General features: G+C 39.5%; 1 protein-coding gene across 1 annotated transcript in view; it reads right to left on the bottom strand.

Annotated features, from left to right (window-relative positions):
- The window catches only part of CDH4 (cadherin 4), a 459,553-nt gene that overhangs the window by 333,923 nt on the left and 107,052 nt on the right, over positions 1 to 18,578 (bottom strand). The window lies entirely within an intron of this gene.

Raw genomic sequence — 18,578 nt, 5'->3', positions numbered from 1 at the left:
GATAAACAGATAGCAAGGCATTAATACACCATTAAAGCACATTTTTCAGAATGACTAAGTAAGTTTAAAAAGTTCAACAAAACTGGAAATTGCTGATGCTTATCACAACTTTCAGCAGGGATTTGTTAATACTCTCAATTTAGGTTTAATCAACTCCTTGTACACCAGCTGGTAAAGCAAGGCCCAAGTCCAGACTTTTACAAATGCATACAACACTAGGCAAGCTGGTATCAAAGTAAAACCTAAATATTAAGGTTCAAAGTCAGGGTGTAACCCAATTCAGTCATTTTAAAACACCAGCTCCACCTCCCAGAGCAAAGGCTGAGCATAACGAGGTAAAGCAGAAAACATGAAATTCACCGGTAAGAAGAATAAGGAACAATCTCATAGGCAGAAAATAAATAAAACAGTTTTAATTTACTGCTGAATTTGTTTCATATGCCTGAAGTATTTTGTAATCAGAGCTGGTAGAAATCTGGGAGAGGAGCTCAGCATTTGTGGCTTGCATTCATTAATCCTCCTATTCCAGACAGAATTTTAGCACAGATTTAAGTCCCAGTGATAAAACCGGACTTAAGCAGACATGAAAGTTGAACATCAGCTCACAGGCTACCTGGAAGGGAATTCTAATGGCTTACATCACTCCCATGCATTTCTCTTCCAAACAGGCTAATATTTCTAAGTTAAAGGAAAAAGAAAAAAGAGAAAGTCTGCAATACTATTTTTATCCTTCTAAGCCTTCGGGACAAATGCTTTACAGACCTTCCAGTCTCACAGAGTGCAATTTATAAAGATTAAAGATTAACATTTATAGAAAAATGCCTTTTCCCAATACTGTAGAGATGCCATAAAAAGTAATACTTTTCATTATAATACCACTTTATGGTACATGAGAGCTTTAGTACCCCACAGGTCTTTTCCTTCTCAGTATCTTGAGGGGAAAGAACAGAGATTGCAAAAAGTAGATTCTTCTTTCTTTTTCCAGCTCAGCAAATATATATCATTACTTCAGTCCCTTCAAGGTGAGCTTTGTTGTGAAGAGAGATAAGGCCCAAAGCAGAGGCAAGATTTGAACAAAATTAGTCATTGTATATGCATTTTTATCCATTTTGACAATACAGAATTTTAATGAAGGAATGCTACAAGGATTCTGCTCTGAAACAAGCACTTTAATTCTCTTTGTAATTCAGAAAGCAAGTTTAAGTAATGAGTTTATAATTTTTAATTATCACGGAAGAGCCCTTACATTCTCTTTCCCTTTATTACCCCAGTATATCCTATCAGAAATTTAATTTTCAACCTAAGCAATAATATTTTTCATTATCTGGCAAATAAAAAACATTACAAAGAACAAATCAGAGAGGTGCACATCCATGAAATGGCATCACCTGGAGAAGCTTTGCTTCAGTTTTGCATCCAAGCAATGTTTAAAATTTCACAGAGGTTGTAACAAGTGTATTTCAGCCTTTATTCTTTTAACATTACGGCTCTCTATTCAGCGTCAGTGACCACAGCCTGTACAGCCACACCTAGACCCAGCTACGCATTCACTGGTTTTCATGCTGCACTACAAAGGATTTAGGACCCACAACCACTGTATCCATTGTGTCCTTGACTGAAAACAAAAAAAAATAATCAGAAAAACAACCCAGAAAAGTACTCCAGAGCATGCTGGGGATGACTGACTGGGCTTCGGAAGAGGTTGAAGTGACAGGATGGGTTTACAGCCAGATCAGTGAGATAAGTATCTCCAAAACCTGCTCTCACATTGGCTACAACAGTTCTTGGATACCCAATACAATCCACCCTGATGCTGAAGGCAGCTGGGAGTTGGGAAGATTTGCTTTCAGCAGTGGGCTCTGATGTTGTATGCTCTACATTCACCCTCATGGTAAATCCTGTGAACTTTGACATGTAGTTTGTCATCTGGGTGAAACTCCAGTAGGCAATAACACAGTAAACGTCTTTTCATCTCTGCCCACAAAGAAGTTAAGAGCTTAACACACTAAAAATAAAAATAAAACAATGAAAAAAAAGTCTCAGAACTAATTGTCTGCAATACGTATATTTATTTTTACATCATTTTGGCACTTACCATCAAAATACCTCACTCATAAAAAATAGATTTACCTCATATACAGATGATCTATTGCCAGCACAGCTCATGCTATTTCCTCAGAAGAAAATGAAAAGCTCCATTTGAAACTCACTTAGCAGCTGGTTATTCTGCATTTCATACAGAAAGCAACACCCATAAAGGTGAAAATGAATAACGATACATTTGTGAAGAAGTCACAAGAATTCAAATGCAAGACTTATGCAGAGTTTTGACACTCCATACTCCAGTCCTCTTGGAGTTTATAAAATAATGCTCTGTGCACAGTGAAAAAGAAAAATCATTCCACCCGCTGTACAAAACCAAAGGAAACTCACCTTACAAAAGAAAAACAAATTAAACAAACCAGGAGATCTAGCAGGCCTGTAATTCATTAGGAGCAGGCCATAGATCCCTCAGGAGCAACCTAGCACTCTGCAGAGCTACGCAACGTGTAGTTAGAGGAAACAGAGACTGGAATCAGCTAAAAATTTGCAAATCCAAAGATCAGTTCCATCGTTTAATTCATTTTCACATTTCAGTTAGCTTTGGTAGTTGTCTCCTCCCTTGTGCTTCACCCAGAAATTGGCCCTACTTCTATCTCCTCATTAGTCCAGCCCACTCTTGCTCCATGGCTCGTTTTATCCCCTGCCCACCCTCACCTCCACTCCAGCCACAACCTCCTTTGCCCAGCCCTTTGGTTCCCTCTGGATCACCAGTTCCTATTTTTCTGGACCCCTCTCCTGGCACGTTGTCTGTCGTGCTCCAACATCTCTGCCTCCCTAAAGCAGAAAGCCAAACCACACAACACTTCTACAATGAAAAAGCAGACTTGGTCTTGTCTTCTCTCTGAATGGCTTCCACCCATCCACCAAATGATGGCCAATGTGGTCATCAAAGATTTAACTTCCTGCTAACATCACTGAGGCAGTCAGAAGTGAGACAAGATACCAAAGTAATGGTCAAAGGGTAGTAGTGTCAAAAGCAAATGCAAGCAGGTGTGCTTTGTAGAGAAAAAAAACCTGCTCTTGATATTTTGCCCTATCTTCCCAGTTTTATAAAGAGGACTCAGCTCCTTCTCCAACAGAGCTTGACAACAGACTCATAAGCAAAAAAAGCAAACACATCCTTGTCCAGCAGAGAAACTGCTATGCATGAAGTTAGATTGAGACAAGCCCCATCAGGAAAATAAGTTGTGTGGAACAGAGTGGTCTTGGTCTGAAAACTCCAGCGATAAACATCTGAGCAGAGTTTACAGTCCAACAGCAATACAAATGGTGCTGAACACCTCTCTGAAACTCAAGCTCGTCAGACTGAAAACTTGCATAAGGATTTGTGTGCAAGATTACCCATGGGACGACAGGAGCAGTCAGTTTGGGGTGGATTGCTAAAGCAGCACAGGGAAGTTTAACAGGCAGGGACAGGAAAGCGTTTGGACTCCGGGCACACACAGCGCATCAGCTGTGTAGGATAAAAACAATCCCCTAGCAAAGGCTCAGGTTACTCCTTGATGTACATACAATATGAAATATGCTAGTTGCATTTTAAATTTTTAATGCATCCCATGTTCACAGAATTTCTTATTTTTGCTAAAAGGGAGCTTCTAGGCAACACTGCTGCCTGTACACCTTGAAACACACAATCTCTTTTTTAACAACTGCAACGACTTGGATGATGCATGTTAAGAAAGTCTGGCTGCTTCCAGCTGCTGGCATAAAATAGGGCAGGAGAGAAGAACATAAGAGTAACTCCCACCAGCTGGAATAACATCTAAAACCACTGTATGTACCCCATATTTTTCAAGCTGTCCTTCCATTAAAGCACCCAGCTCAGATGAGAAGTACAGAACAGTATGTGATGCAGCTATAAAGATGTTCTGGCATCTGAAATAGGTGATAAAAGCACCAGGGAAAGCAAAACTTTCAGGCACCTCATTCTCAGACAAAAGGGAATCATTCTCTGAAATGAAATGATGGCGACAAATGTGGTCAGGGTCACAGGGAATGATCGACTTCTTACAAAGGTGTGTAGTGATAGGACAAGGGGAAATGACTTTAAATTGACAGAGGGGAGATTTAGGTTATCTATTAAGAGGAAATTCTTTACTATAAAAGTGGTGAGGCACTAGCACTTGGTGCCCAGAGAAGCTGTGGCTGCCCCATCCTTGACAGTGTTCAAGGCCAGGTTGGACACAGGGGCTTGAAGCAAGCTGCTCTACTGGAAGGTGTCCTTGCCATTGGCAGCGGTTGGAACTGGATGAGCTTTAAGGTGCCTTCCAACCCAAACCACTCTGTGATTCTGCTCCCATGTCTCAAGGGTTGTGGAGCACAACTGAAATGATGAGGACATACAGAGATGTGCAGATTGTATTGAAAATATGTTCCTGCCAGGAAACAAAGCATAAACTAACCCATTCTCCACACCTGCAGTGATTTAAGGGAAAACAAATAGACCTTAAACCAATTCCAACTCCTTAAATTCCCATTCTGTAATGGTAAAGGCTTAGCAAGCATTAAGAAACAAAGTACTTGGGATTTGTGTCTGTCATGAAAGATCTGCAGTCCCCAAAGGACAACCTGTACACCAAGACATGGTAAAGTCTAAAAAAAGGGCCCCATTTGAGCAGCGATGCACTTTCATCTTCTGAGGAAGTTAGCAAATGAGCTCAGGATCATTTCACTACATTGTAAGAACTGACATTTTACACATAAAGCCTGACTAACTTGTCCCTGAATCGGATAAAGACTACTGGTCAGAAATAGGTCAGGTGGACCAGAATTAGCAGGTACAAAGAAAAACAGGGATAAGAGCAATGAGGAAAGAAGTGCAGCATCATTTGGTATCAGTGCCACGCACTGTGTGCTCCTCCAGAGAATAACACATGACAGTTAAAAGACCGCAATTTTCTACCTAACCTACAAAAAAAAAAAAAAAATCCTTTTTGCCTAAAGAATTATTAATTTTTCAATGACTGTTAGAAAAAAATGGGAGCAAAAATGAAAAAAAAAACCCTCCAACTGTCAGTCAAAAAACCCACAGCAATCTTTACCACTACAGCTTGAAGACATCCTCCCAACAAATGTGCTCACATAGCAGATCCCTTTGTAATCCCACAATGACATTCTGCAATAGCTACTCCAACTGATCCTCCTGAGATAAATGCTACAAAACCGAGCCAAATTATAATGGGACTTTGTATAGCAGGGTAACATAACATACAATTACCGTAACCTTGCCCTGAGGCACTTCCCAGGGAGATGAAAAAAATATAGCCTGCATTTCAGTATTTAACAGTTTTTCTTAAGAGGCGAATAAGACTAGGCTCACTTTTTTCTCCTTCCAACACCAGTAGCATTGGGCTGTTTAATCAGACAGAGGGAAACTGAATGATGGATCCCCTTCATGAAGGACAGGCTTGTAGGGCAGACATTGGATGCATGAACTAGTTTCCTTCTCTTATGAGTGTAAAGCAGTGAAGTGCAGTATTGCAGCAGCTTGTTAGTAAATGAAAGAGGCAGATAAATAGTGGAAAGGAGTTGCTCCCTTAGGCCACCAACCATGCTCTGTTTTGGAGTAACTGCATGGTCTGCAGAAATCAGTTCCCTAAGGACCACAGTGAGGATCTCAAGATATCCCTGACACCATCCCCATGGTGTCTGCTCATTAATCACATCCATGCTTTGCAACACACCCAGAAACACCCCGTGCTATCCAAAATGGATGGCACTTGGCTCTTTCTGCCTCTGGCAGAGAGAAAGACCATTTCCTAACATTAAGGGAAACCACAGCCACTCAGGTGGCTGAAAGACCAGGCAGAAGCTTCCACAACCAGGTCTGCTAAGAACTGGTCTCCATGATGACAGGAAATCTTGCAGGACATAAGCGCTGACACGGATTAATCTCTCAATAAAATCTAATTTAGTTGTTTCTCCTAAAAGAGCTGTGAATTCCCATTCCCACCCAAATATGAAATGCTCAGTTATTAAGCTCACCTGGCTAATCCTCTGCTAGCACTTCCTTCAGTCTTGTTCAATATCCCCAGTATCACCTTAACAGTTGAGCAACCAACCGAAAGAATGGTGTTACTGTTAGGAACTGTTAAAGCAAAACACAGTGTTTATCTCTTTTCTTTATAATTGGTAAAAAGGAATTTATCCCTATGGATAAATATCATCCTGTCTATACAGCCATCATAAAGTCTCTGCTGTATACCACATAGCTTCCTTACATGCATAGATATATAGAAGCCTGGTTTTGACAATATTACAGATACAATAGTACACACTTTGTTCACATCTATCAGATATTAATGCCGAGTTAGGCTCTGCAGCATATGGTCAAGCCACACTGCTTTGTGTTTGAAGCGGTAAGTGCCTGGGCTGACTGGGACTGCAACATCTAGGTTTACTAGTGCCTCACTGGGACTTTCTGAACCTTGGTTCCTGGAGCATACACACTTTTATTATGGGGTATATACAGAGGAACACATTCAGGGTTCTTCCTAGTCCAACCAGTATCAGATAGAAACATGGCATCAAGAGCAAGGTAAGCAATTAAATGTTTCCACTGATGACCAAGCCACAGGGCACACAACAGGGCTGGAGCAGGAAGGAAGGCAGCTTGTGTCTCATTTGCCAAGATCCCAAAAAATGCAGATTAGATTTTGCATCTGAAACTTCAAGTCATCATCAGCTGTGAAGTAAAACTGCTTGGGAAGGATATGTCAATTCATTTGGAAACCACACCACTATTCAGAGAAGTCAGAATTACGCTTGGTGACCACAGCACATAAACTCACCTGGAGGCATTTGGGATTGCTATCAATGCTCTAATTCAGTAGACCCAAGAAGCACACACTTGTGCATGTCAGCCAAACCAAACAACATGAGAGGGAAAAAAAGAAAATGCCTCAAAATCATTAAACACAAAATCCCCCCAAGCCTCTAATTCTTAGAATTAAACTCATTCCCCTTGTTTTTCAGGGAGGAGGGGAAGAACCACATTTTAAAACTCTGTTGCTGTGACATCCCCCGAGTCCACAGGTGCTCACTTCACTGCTAAAGAGTAAAACCCCTGCCAGAGTTATCACATTAAAAATTAATCTTGCCAGTTTATACTCTATAATTGAGCTGCTCTTTGGGAGACAGCTACAACTGCAAAGAACCAGCCTGTGAAAAAATCATTTACAAACACGGTAGTATTACTGTATCTACTACTACTTCTTAAAAACAGGACTTTCTACTGCAGAGATTGCCCCCACAGAGAAGCTCGAAAAGAAAATTTAAAGAAAGAATCTTTCCTCCTTAAAGATCTGAGTATGAAGCATCCAAAACTGTGATACCTTGTATTGCAGCACCATCCTCCTCAAGAGCCTGTAGGAACAGGCTTGTATAGAAGAGGAATTAAAAGGATAGTATTAACCAGAAAAAATAGATACTATTTCATCTTATTGTCTCAAATGGTGCCATTAGCGACACTTAAAATAATGGTAATTCAAGATTATTTTAATTATGTTTCATGCTATTTCAGGGTACCCTGATGGAGGACAGGGCTAAAGCGGAAGTTCGTTGCAGTGGGTACTGTCAGTGCTGCCCAGCACCCCACACTGGCCATGCAGACTTGAACTTCCCACACTCTGCTGTTAATTCCCTGTGGATACCTTTAACTCAAGGGCTCTCAACTCCTAGCATCCTGGAGAAATTCTAACCAGATAATTAGATTGTGTCTAAAGTGCTTGTTTATTTCTAGAGTTTTAATTGGATAAATATATACACTTTCTTTTCTGGATAGTCACACATGTTGCTGAGCACTTCTAGTACCTTCTGACAGTTCACACTGCAGCTGACTCCTGCTGCTCCAGGTCAAACCAATTCTACGCTGCTCTAGCTCTACGCTGGCTGATAATCATCCACAGATTCCTATCCAGAAACAGTACAACTAAAAAGAGCAAAGGATTTCATCCTCCTTCAAAATTAGATCATAAAGCACTTACTAATCAATTTTTTTCCCCTCAGTGTTTATTAATAATTATGAAATTGCTCTGTCCCCAAACCTAGCAGCAAATTAATTCTTAGTGTACCACTTGCAAATTTCCTGCAAAATCCCATTATAATGTAGCCCTCAGTTTAATAAAACAGACTCACATATGAAATACGGTTTTCAGATTTCACTACCATGCTCTAGAACAACATTTCTTTTATCTGCAGTTGCCCTGGGTTTAGCGACAGCAACTGTCAGCTAAAACACTAACATTAATTTATATTTCTACATGGACACAAAGCCTGAAGAGGTGGCTTTAATCACACACAGGAGTATTCACACCTTCTTACAGGGTGTGAGTTTAGAGGTGTAGACCATAACCCAAGCTTACACTTAACTATTGCAGTCCCTGAATGATGAGTAGGAGTCCTCTGGAAACTTAATGGACTATCTAAAGAACTTAGGTTCCCAACAGATGCCTGAATTAGATGCCTGTTTTGAGATGGTGTCAATGTCTCATGCTTTCTATTGGATTAATTGAAAAATGTGTCTAAAGCTGGTAGATGTCTTGGGGTGGAGTGGGGAAATCTCAATTCTCTACCATTAAAGTCCACAGGTTCACAATTTTCTATATACTCACACAACTGAAGCAGTAGTTCCTGCATAAATATTTTCATAACTTTGACAACTACTTAAAAATAGGAAATAAAATTATTGACTGCAGGCTTATTTTCCTATTTGTAATACATTAAATACCTTAGGAAATCAAAAATTGATCCTTTGTGCAGTCACAGTTTCATACTCGCAATTAAACAGCAGATTTTGATGTACAGTAAACACATCAGACAGGCAATTAAATGCCTTTATAGCACAGAATACTCTGCTATAAATGTCTGTACCAAGAAAACAGAAGATATTGTTTCTACTGAGCATTACTAAATCCATTAAAAATAAAGCAGAGCATTTTCACTGTCCCTCTCAAACCCCAGATATCCTGCAAAGACTGTATTTAGCCCACAGTGGATAAAATCCATAAATATTGAATCATCATCATCACATTCTGGATGATCTTCTAACCTAATCAGCCTAAACTAGGAACAGTGCTGCTGAAGTCTGTGTTAATGTAGTAAAGGCATCACCATGTGCATCAGCTCCAGCAGATAAAAGGGCTCTGAGACACATCATGCTACAGGAAAGGAAGTGTCAGTGATGAACATCGTTTTCTCATTTTAAAAATTAGAAGAGGCCACAGGACTTTGCCCTTTCTAACTGGGGCTGAAGAGACGATTTGAAAGGTTGATTAAATGACTGACATGTAAGGGGAACATGGCACAGTGCCTGTAGAGTAACGTCTGTCCATGGATAGACATGGCCATATGTCTGCAGGCAGCAACAAGAGCAGGACTAAAGGCACATCAACTTAAGGACATTCATGAAAGTTGAGGGAAATCACCTAATGGTGTGCAGGCAATGTGCAGGAGCTGCAGTACATTAAACCCCAGTATGAGTGCTCCCATGAGAGCAGAGTTGTCCTCCTCCTGGGTTTTAACTTTTAAGCTTTCTCCTGAATGTCAACGTCCACACACCATTTATTGTGCTTTAACTTGTGCTTCACACTCATTACAGAAAAGCTTTCTGGAACTTCTTAAAGCAAACAAGGCTGGTGGTTTTACAGCACACATCTCACAACTGTTGTTTTTCAGCTTCTCCTTATGGAAGAATATTTGATTTTAAGGGTATTGCTGGTCATACAGCAGATGTGATGGAAGGCAGTCGACCCCACCAATTCTAGCTAGAGAGCTCTTTGCTGCTCAGTCTTCACGAGCATCAGTTTAAGAAATTTAATGCCATACAGCAGGACTTTTGTGGTTTACCTGACTTGGATACAAGAGTGGTGGACAGCAGTGTACCTGGAGTCACAAACTGACCAGGCTTCTTCATATCTGCACTTTTGTCCCCATAAAATTCAAAACAAATCTTACCACTGACTTCAAAGTGCAGCTGTTGACTCTGAACATTCTGCAGGCCACCCATTTCCATTACAGCTTGCAGAAGTGTAGGTGAATTTAAAAATGAAACTCTTTTAATATTGATAACTTAGATTTTACACAGAATTTATGTGCATGCACAGATAAAACTCTTCCCTTATTGTATCTCCAAATATATTATTGACTGATGTATAAACACCCACATAACTTTTGTTAGCTTTCTGCCTCACATGCTTTCATATCACTTATTAAAACAACTATCAATTGCATAAGATTCAACCTAGCACTCAAAACAAGCTGGTCAAGAAACTGAAATCCATATGGACAAGACTGAGATTTTTTTCATACTAGTCATTCAAGAGGCAAAAAGAAATCCATATGTTTACTGCAAGCTTGGATTCCTACTACAACATCTTGAAGTGCTCAATAATTCCATAAAAGCTCTGCAGGTGAGAAACACATTCTGCCGTGCAGCTACTAAGACTTTCCTCTATTGTAAAGGCTACAGGAGCAGTTCTTGGAAACAGAAAACAGAAAGTGCTCAAGGCATTAAAAAATAATATTTGAAAAATAAAAAAGGTGGCATTAGATGTTGCAAACAATCATAATTATGCTTTAAAGAGAGGTTTTGATTGCTTAACCTAAGTTACCTAGGGCATGGTGATTACCAAATTCATAACTCTTCCCCACCAGAGAGTAAATTGAAAAGTCTTAATAATCTAAAGAATATTGCAGTATCTTTTTCTGTTTGGAGTGAATCAATGATATTTATAGCCCCGAAGGTATCAAATTTCTTTTGTATCTAAGAACACCAATAATAATGTACAATTCCATTATGGAAGTGAATCTCAAGAAAGTGAGCACTGCCAAAGATTACAAAAAAGGAAAAAGTCAAAACTCAGTACTTGTGATTCCAAGAAAACCTGCCAGTCTTCCCCCCCCCCACAAATGGAATGATCAAATAGTCTCAGGTGTTCAAAGTTCACCATATAAAAATGGGATAAAAAATTAGGACTAGTAACTACACGGGAAAATCCACAGCCTAACTCCACCAAAAAAAAAAATACTCTGAGAAAATCAGAATTTATTAAAATATGTATATATATATACACACACATAAAAAAACAACAGAAAACAGCAGAGATTCTGAGATCCAAAGTAATTTGGAGATAGAAGCATTCCCTATAATCATAGAATGGTTTGGGTAGGAAAGGACCTTAAGATCATCTAGTTCCAGCCCCCGTGCAATAGTCAGAGACACCTCACACTAAACCATGTCACCCAAGGCTCTGTCCAACCTGACCTTGAACACTGCCAGGAATGGGGCATTTACCACTTCTCTGGGCAACCCATTCCAGGGCCTCACCATCCTTACAGTAAAGACCTTCTTCCTTATATCCAATTTGAACTTCCTCTGTTTAAATTTAAACCCATTACCCCTTGTCCTATCATTACAGTTCGTAGTGAAGAGTCCCCCTCTGGCATCCTTGTAAGCTCCCTTTAAATACTGGAAAGCTACTGTGAGGTCTCTGTGCAGAAAGTGTCTGTCCTAATAACTCCACAGGCCTTCAGTAAAACATTTTTTTGCCTGCAAAAAGAGAAGTTCATTCTCTGGTTGCTCCCCAGCTTTATTCTCCCACCTATGAAGAGTGTCCTCAGGCATCATCCAGCAGTTACAGAGGGGACCTATGGGAGTCATTAAAGTAATTAGAACTGCTTGACTGTCAGCAGCAGATGATGCCATGGCGGACAACACCCTACTGTTAATACGCGACGTTAATTTTATGAAATCTTTTCTTTTGTGTTCTTTCTACATTAACTATATAAAGCAGAGCCCAAGAGAAAAGACCTACAAAGATCTCAGCAAGCAGGATATCAAAACAGGCAGGGAGTTGGAACTAGATGATCTTTAGGATCCCCTCCAATCCAAACTATTCTATGAATTTACGATTCTAAAATATCGACATGCAAGTGTTTGTAACTTTAAACTACTTAGCATCTTTTTTTGCAGGACTTTTAAATACCTATTAAGGCAGTCAAATCACTCCGATAACGGGCTTTTAAACATGGGACAAGCAAGTTTTTCAAGTGCTTTTGAAAAAGCAGCAGCTAGCTTGATTCTTGTTTTCGAGGATGAAAATACTGCCTTAGCTGAAGGCTATCACAAGCACAATGCAAATTCCAGATGGTGACAAAATCAAGCTCAGCAACTGAGCCTAATACCAGGTTTGAGCTTCCCTGTGTTCTGGGCAACGCATGCCATGGAGTCCACCGTGCTTGCTACTGAGCTTGGACACAACCAAGACAAGAGCTATCAAAGTTCAATAAAGAAGAAATTTCATATTCAGATGAATAACAAACATTTGGGCACAGCTAAGCAAAAGGTGCTGCTTACATCACCAATAACAACTAAAAATGTGCATTCAAGATACCAAAGGCGATAGTGTTCTTGCCCCACGTTTTCTGGGTCAAAACGTAAAGCAAGCCTATGAAAGGAAAAACAAACATAATAAATCAGTACTTCATGAGCTATAAGAAATATTGCTGGCCTTGTAGAATAATAACCCATTATTGTTAAATTGTGAGAAGTCATTATACTGTAAAGGAAAAAAAGATCCTGGATATCAGAAAGGGCTACCACTTAAATCTATATGCAGTATGAATTCATTTTCTTTCTCTTTATACTTTGCTATTCTTAGACAGATAACAGCTTCATGAGACCAGATTTATTGTCTGTATGTATCAAAATAGGAATGTGCTCTTACGTTTCAAAGCATTAAATGAGATTTACTCCACAGTAACTTAATTCTGACTCACCAAAGCAGGATTTTCCATGCCCGGCACTTCTGCCACAATAGAAAATCTTCTCCAAGAAATGCAGAGCTTAGTGAAAAAGTTACTATTACTAGTGTTTGGATACTCAATATTGACAGCCCGGGCCATTAAATGTAACTAGTCTATGACTAGAACTGTCTGGAGGAAATAATGGATTAAGGAAGTGGAACCAGCAAAGTACAGCTAAAAGATGCCAGTGCTGTTCTCAGAACTCCCGCAGACTCTCAGCATTGCAAGCTGCATCATGACTGTCCTCACAGCCGAGGCTGCCCAGTGACAGGGCAGGGGGTGATGGGCACTGTGCTGGTTTTGGCTGAGATAGAGTTCATTTTCTTCACAGTAGATAGTATTGAGCTCTGGTCAGGATTTGTGCTCAAAAAAATTGCTGATAACACAGGGGTGTTTTAGGTGACTTCCAGCCTCAACTACTCCTCAGTTCTGTGAACTCCAGCACAACTGCTGTTCATGTATATGAGCATTACTTGCACAACATTTAGTAACTATATCCTTAGCTTTGTATAGATTTTGAATCCAATTTAGGAGACTGATAAAACATCATAGATTTTAATAGGTCATCACAGCGACAGTCTGATCAATACAATCTCTGATTCATTACTCATATTGCATTTTCTGTTCTCACAAAATAAATCATGCCAAAGTAACATAGAAGTGTTTTATACATTTTTAACTGCCGTATTAAAAAAAAAAAAAAACAAACAACAAACCAACATTAAAAGTTGTTTCATAACATTTCTGTGAAAGAAAGACTATATTTCTCATATTACAAAACCCAGGAGAAACACAGAGACAGCGTATAAAGTGATTTCTGAAAGCTATATATAGCTAGGATTAATTGACATCGTATTGGTGAAAAATGCTAAAAGAGCAACAATAGGAAATCTTCTAAAGAGCACACAAAAATCTACACAGCACACAGAGCAGCTTGGCCACTCTTCCATCAATTTACTCACAGCTGATGGGAAAATTCAGATTCTTATTTTTTAATGTCCGTACAGCCTGGATTCCTTATCTGCATTTCCCGTCAGGTGCTGCTCAATACCTACTTGCTACTTGTTTCACTGCTCCATAAAGTTCCGCAATATTAAAGTATATGCAAATAGCTACAAAATCATGCAGCTGGAAGTAGAAACAAGCTGTGTAAATCACTTTAAATATGTGCAGTTATGGAGAGATGTTCCTCCATGCAAACAGCATTTTTGTTCTGATTTCCTTCTTTAGTGTACTTGGGGATGGACCAGACCTACACCGCAAGATACAACATCTCTATCCTTTACCGCTTATGATCAAAGCTTCCTTTTTCCCAGACCCCAGCTCTGATAGTTGCATGTTTTGCCTATTACAACAGGGCCCAGCAGTGTCTGACTTCATCCAACTATTGTTAATATTATTTTAAGGAGTTTATATAATAATAAACAGACTGTTCAATATATGTTCCATAATGGCTCATGCAGCCTGTCTTTGACAGTGGGGTTATCACATCCATTTGTTAAGTTTCATGGGAATCTATAACATTCCCCTGAATGACCATCCAAAGAACAGGTTGCAAGGGAATGAGATCTTCCTGAGGAGCATATTATAGAGACAGCTTTTATGATACACATTAATGGAGGTCAGAGGCAAGGCTACTGTTCTCATCTATGGAGGGAAAACACTAGATCATAATGATGGCATGAGAATGGTGGAAATAATAAAGTCATTCCCCTGGTTCAGACAAGATTAGCACATTTTGCCCAGTTAAGTCCTTTTCACTATAAAAAGTGCTGCCTAAAAGTGCCTTTAAGTATAGATTTGCAGACAGTGTAGAACTAGGCATGTGTATTGCATCAGCTGCAGCAGGTGACTTTCTGCCTAGAAGATACTAGGAATAGATGCCCCGTTCAGAGCAGAAAATCAGTTCAGTGTGCATGACACTTCTTGATTAAGAAGACGTCTCTTTAGAGCAAAGAAACAAACAAACAAACAACTCCAAAGTAGACCAAAGCCTAAACAATAATCATTTTTAATTCCTAGCTTCTATTAGGAATTTTTATATGCTAGTCAAATGCACAGTGTCAGTTCAAGTTTCTATTGAGCTTGTAGATACAAGCCCTGACCAATGTCTTTGAGGTCGTGTTAACCCCTGTTACATGCATAATTGTTACTCACATAATTCTTTTCTAAATTACTTTAAGATAAAAGAAAAAATAGCCATGTAGAATCAAACAAGATTGCTTCCTATTAAATGGCTGTCAGTTCCACCAGATCTGCACCAATGTTAGCTCAAAGGCAGTCATACCTGGACACTTTGATAGCAGCATTCATGCCTGGGCAGCACTGGAAAGCTTTAGCTTTGTTCTCATCCTGTCTCATTACCTGAATGAGTATTGCATGCTGTACTTAGTGTCTTTGGCTTCATACCTTCATTCATCTTTGAATAATGCTTCTGTTGGTAGAGAAGTACATGTAACTCAGTGAAAATCACCTGCTCTCTTATAACGCATGAGCAAGCCCAAAACTTCGTGCCATTTACATTTGGGAAGAAATCCAGACATATACACTATATACAAAGCCTTTTGTAAAAATTCACCTATCAATTAACTGCCCACAGGCCTATTCCCAATGCTGTCCTAGCTCAGAAATCCCACTGGAATCAGCCAGGAAGAGTCAGGTTTTAAATTGGGAGCAGGTCAACCAGCTATTGCAGCAGCACGAAGTTGTGTTGTAGTGTGAGATTTCAGCATTATGGTGAAAGTAAGCAGGTCAAAAGCACTGCCCTAACCTAAAGCAGTGCAATGAGTAATGAGAAGCTGAGAACTCTTTTTGAAGAAAAAGGAGAATTTTTGTCCTAATTTAGGAAGGTCCTCAATCCAGCAGAGTTACCTGCCAGCACTCTGTTCTCAGCTGTATTAGTAAGTGGATAGGAGAGCCCCCCAGTGTATTCCATACATATACATTAACTTTTAACTTCAGGTATTAGAGTGTGGAGGCTAGTATGCTGGGTTTTCCCATTTAAATAAGATAGAAAAAAGCCTGTCCCCTGAATATTCTTCTTGGGCATTCATTTCCATGCTCTGCAGGAGAACACCCGCTCTGCTTCCACAGCAAATACCCCTGCCAGTGTTCAGTGCCTATGATCAAAGTTTCTCTTGGCTTTCAGCAGGGATTTGCATCCCAGTCTTTAGATGTAAAAGAGTGTTAAAGAAGAAAAACCTAACACTGAAACCAAACCCCTTGTGTTTTGAAGACCTACAGTAACTCCAAAGACTTGCCCAATACATGCACCAAATTCTACATCTCCAGGCTTTAGCACATTAAATAGGGAAAAAATGTAAAAATGCATGACCTGGATGAAATTATCATTCTTCTCCACTGTGTTCCCAAGTTTCTGAAGTTGGGGACTTTGTTTTTTGATAAAACTTGTTTGGTAAGAACTCTCTCTCTCTGCTGGATGAAAATTTACATCGTTAAACTACCCAACCTAGTTTAGTTTCACTATCCAGTTCAGCACTAGAGAAATTCCTGATTCAACCCAGTTACGCTGTACTACTTTTGATGGTTGAGGCATTCAAATTAGCCATCAGACTGTTCACAAAGTTGTTATGAACATCTTGCAGCTCTTGTGCTAACTTAGAGTTGATGTATCAAAGACTACAGCTTCTAGCATTAAGCAAACCAATTAACCTTTGCAAGCATTATGCACTACAGAACTAAATATAAGACATTTTAAAAGTATTGTTTAATTCATACTAAGTGTGGTTTCTCAGTGGTAATTACAAACTGGTATGCACTGAATCACAACCTGTTACTATATTAACTAAATATAAGACATTTTAAAAGTATTGTTTAATTCATACTAAGTGTGGTTTCTCAGTGGTAATTACAAACTGGTATGCCCTGAATCACAACCTGTTACTATATTGTTCTGTTTTGCTTTATAAGGCTCAAATTTGACTCCCTGTACCCAAACCCTGGCACTTGTTTTTCCTAGGTCAGCTAACTCTTCTACAGATAAAGTTGGCAAAGCAGCACTCAGGACTCACAGAGCTTCAAATCAAAATACCTATATGTCTTATAGAATGGTTCATTTCTATGCTGAGCATATGAATATACTTACATATTTTCATATATATATATGCACACATATTCAAAACATTATGCACTTTTGAGTTAACAAAGAATGTGTATCTTTAGCCTTTCAGAAACTGGAAAAAAGGGTGGGTAGATGGACAGATAAGATGCATGTTTAACACATACTATTGCCAATCTCCTAGTTCGCATGTAAAGGAAAAGATGCCCTAGGCAAGGCAGCATTTAGGGGGTTTCTCTACATAAGAAAGATGTACCTAGAAATACCAGATAAAATGTCTTATTAGCACTGGTATGAGAACACTGTAGGAACAGAAAAAGGTTCAACCCACTTAATAGCCAAAAGACAAAAACTATCAGCCTTTAAAGTTTTCTCTTTCTGAAAATCTGAAAACATCCTTTTAGAAAATACTGACATATATTAAGGCTGCTCACACTCTTCAAACACAGGCTAACAACTCCTGACAATCAGAAGGTGCGCATCTGGTGTAACCGATGTCATCCCTCCTACAGAAGCTACACAGGCATGCAGAATGCAGACTGGAGCCTAATGAACCAAGGAGGAATTTGAGCCAAGAGTTCATTAAAACAACCTAAAGTGTATCCTCACAAATTTCACCAGTGATGTCAGCACACAACCTAGAAAAGACCTGCCAAAAAGAGATTACCTGATTTCCTCCTTTTAACCAGTAAATTGGCTAAATCACAGCGATATTTGAGTGTCTTTCTAAAGGTCTATTAACCATGTCACTGTTCTATAAGAAAAGGTTTCCATCATGCTGCATCTCTGAGTGCATGATCAGAAGCACTGTATGTATGAACTCAATACTGAATTGCAGAAAGCTGATTTGAATTTTAAAATTTGATCCAAACTCTCTCCTGCATGCACAGAGCTACATAGAACACAAACTACTATCAGTCATATGGACACAGACTATCCAGTGGAGACTACCTGGTGCATAAGGAGCAGTTTTAGGTTTGTACATTTTGTTCATATCAGCCTTTCTATTTTGTCAAATGGATCATCTTCTTGTTGTAACAGTCTGTTCCACTTCTTTCCTTGATGCTTACCAGCTATGAAGTCAAATTCCAAGCATCAAGTCTATTCAGCCTCCTTCCCCTCCTTCCCACCTGCCTCACCACCCCCCAAAAAAGGGGGGGGGGGGGGGGGAATCTTCCAGCTGACCACCCAGGAGTATCTAATCTAACAGGAAAAGGTGAACTCTATATGACATGCATTTTTTGGTCAGGCGGATGGGAAGCCTGAGGGTGCCAGAAAGGCAGATCAAAACCCTTAACAAATCCATGAAGTGAAAAAACCAGCATCTGCCTATGGAAAGATAGGAAGAGCAGGGTCTGATACAGACTGACACATCATAACCAGTGTTTATGTTTACTGCCAAAACCATCGCCCTCTGAAATTTCCAAGTGAATTTCACATTTCACCTCTTGATCACTCAGCATTCCTCTCTTGTCCAAATGTCTCATCAAAAGGCATTACCATGACTTTAAAACTTCAGAGGAACGCTAGAGAAACTTAAACAGGTCTACGAAACACAGCACTTCTGTTAATTTTGAAATAGATTCTACTTTCG

The sequence above is a fragment of the Lathamus discolor genome, chromosome 11, assembly GCF_037157495.1.
Source record: "Lathamus discolor isolate bLatDis1 chromosome 11, bLatDis1.hap1, whole genome shotgun sequence".
NCBI lineage: Eukaryota > Metazoa > Chordata > Aves > Psittaciformes > Psittacidae > Lathamus > Lathamus discolor.
This window is presented reverse-complemented; position numbering and strand designations above follow the sequence as displayed.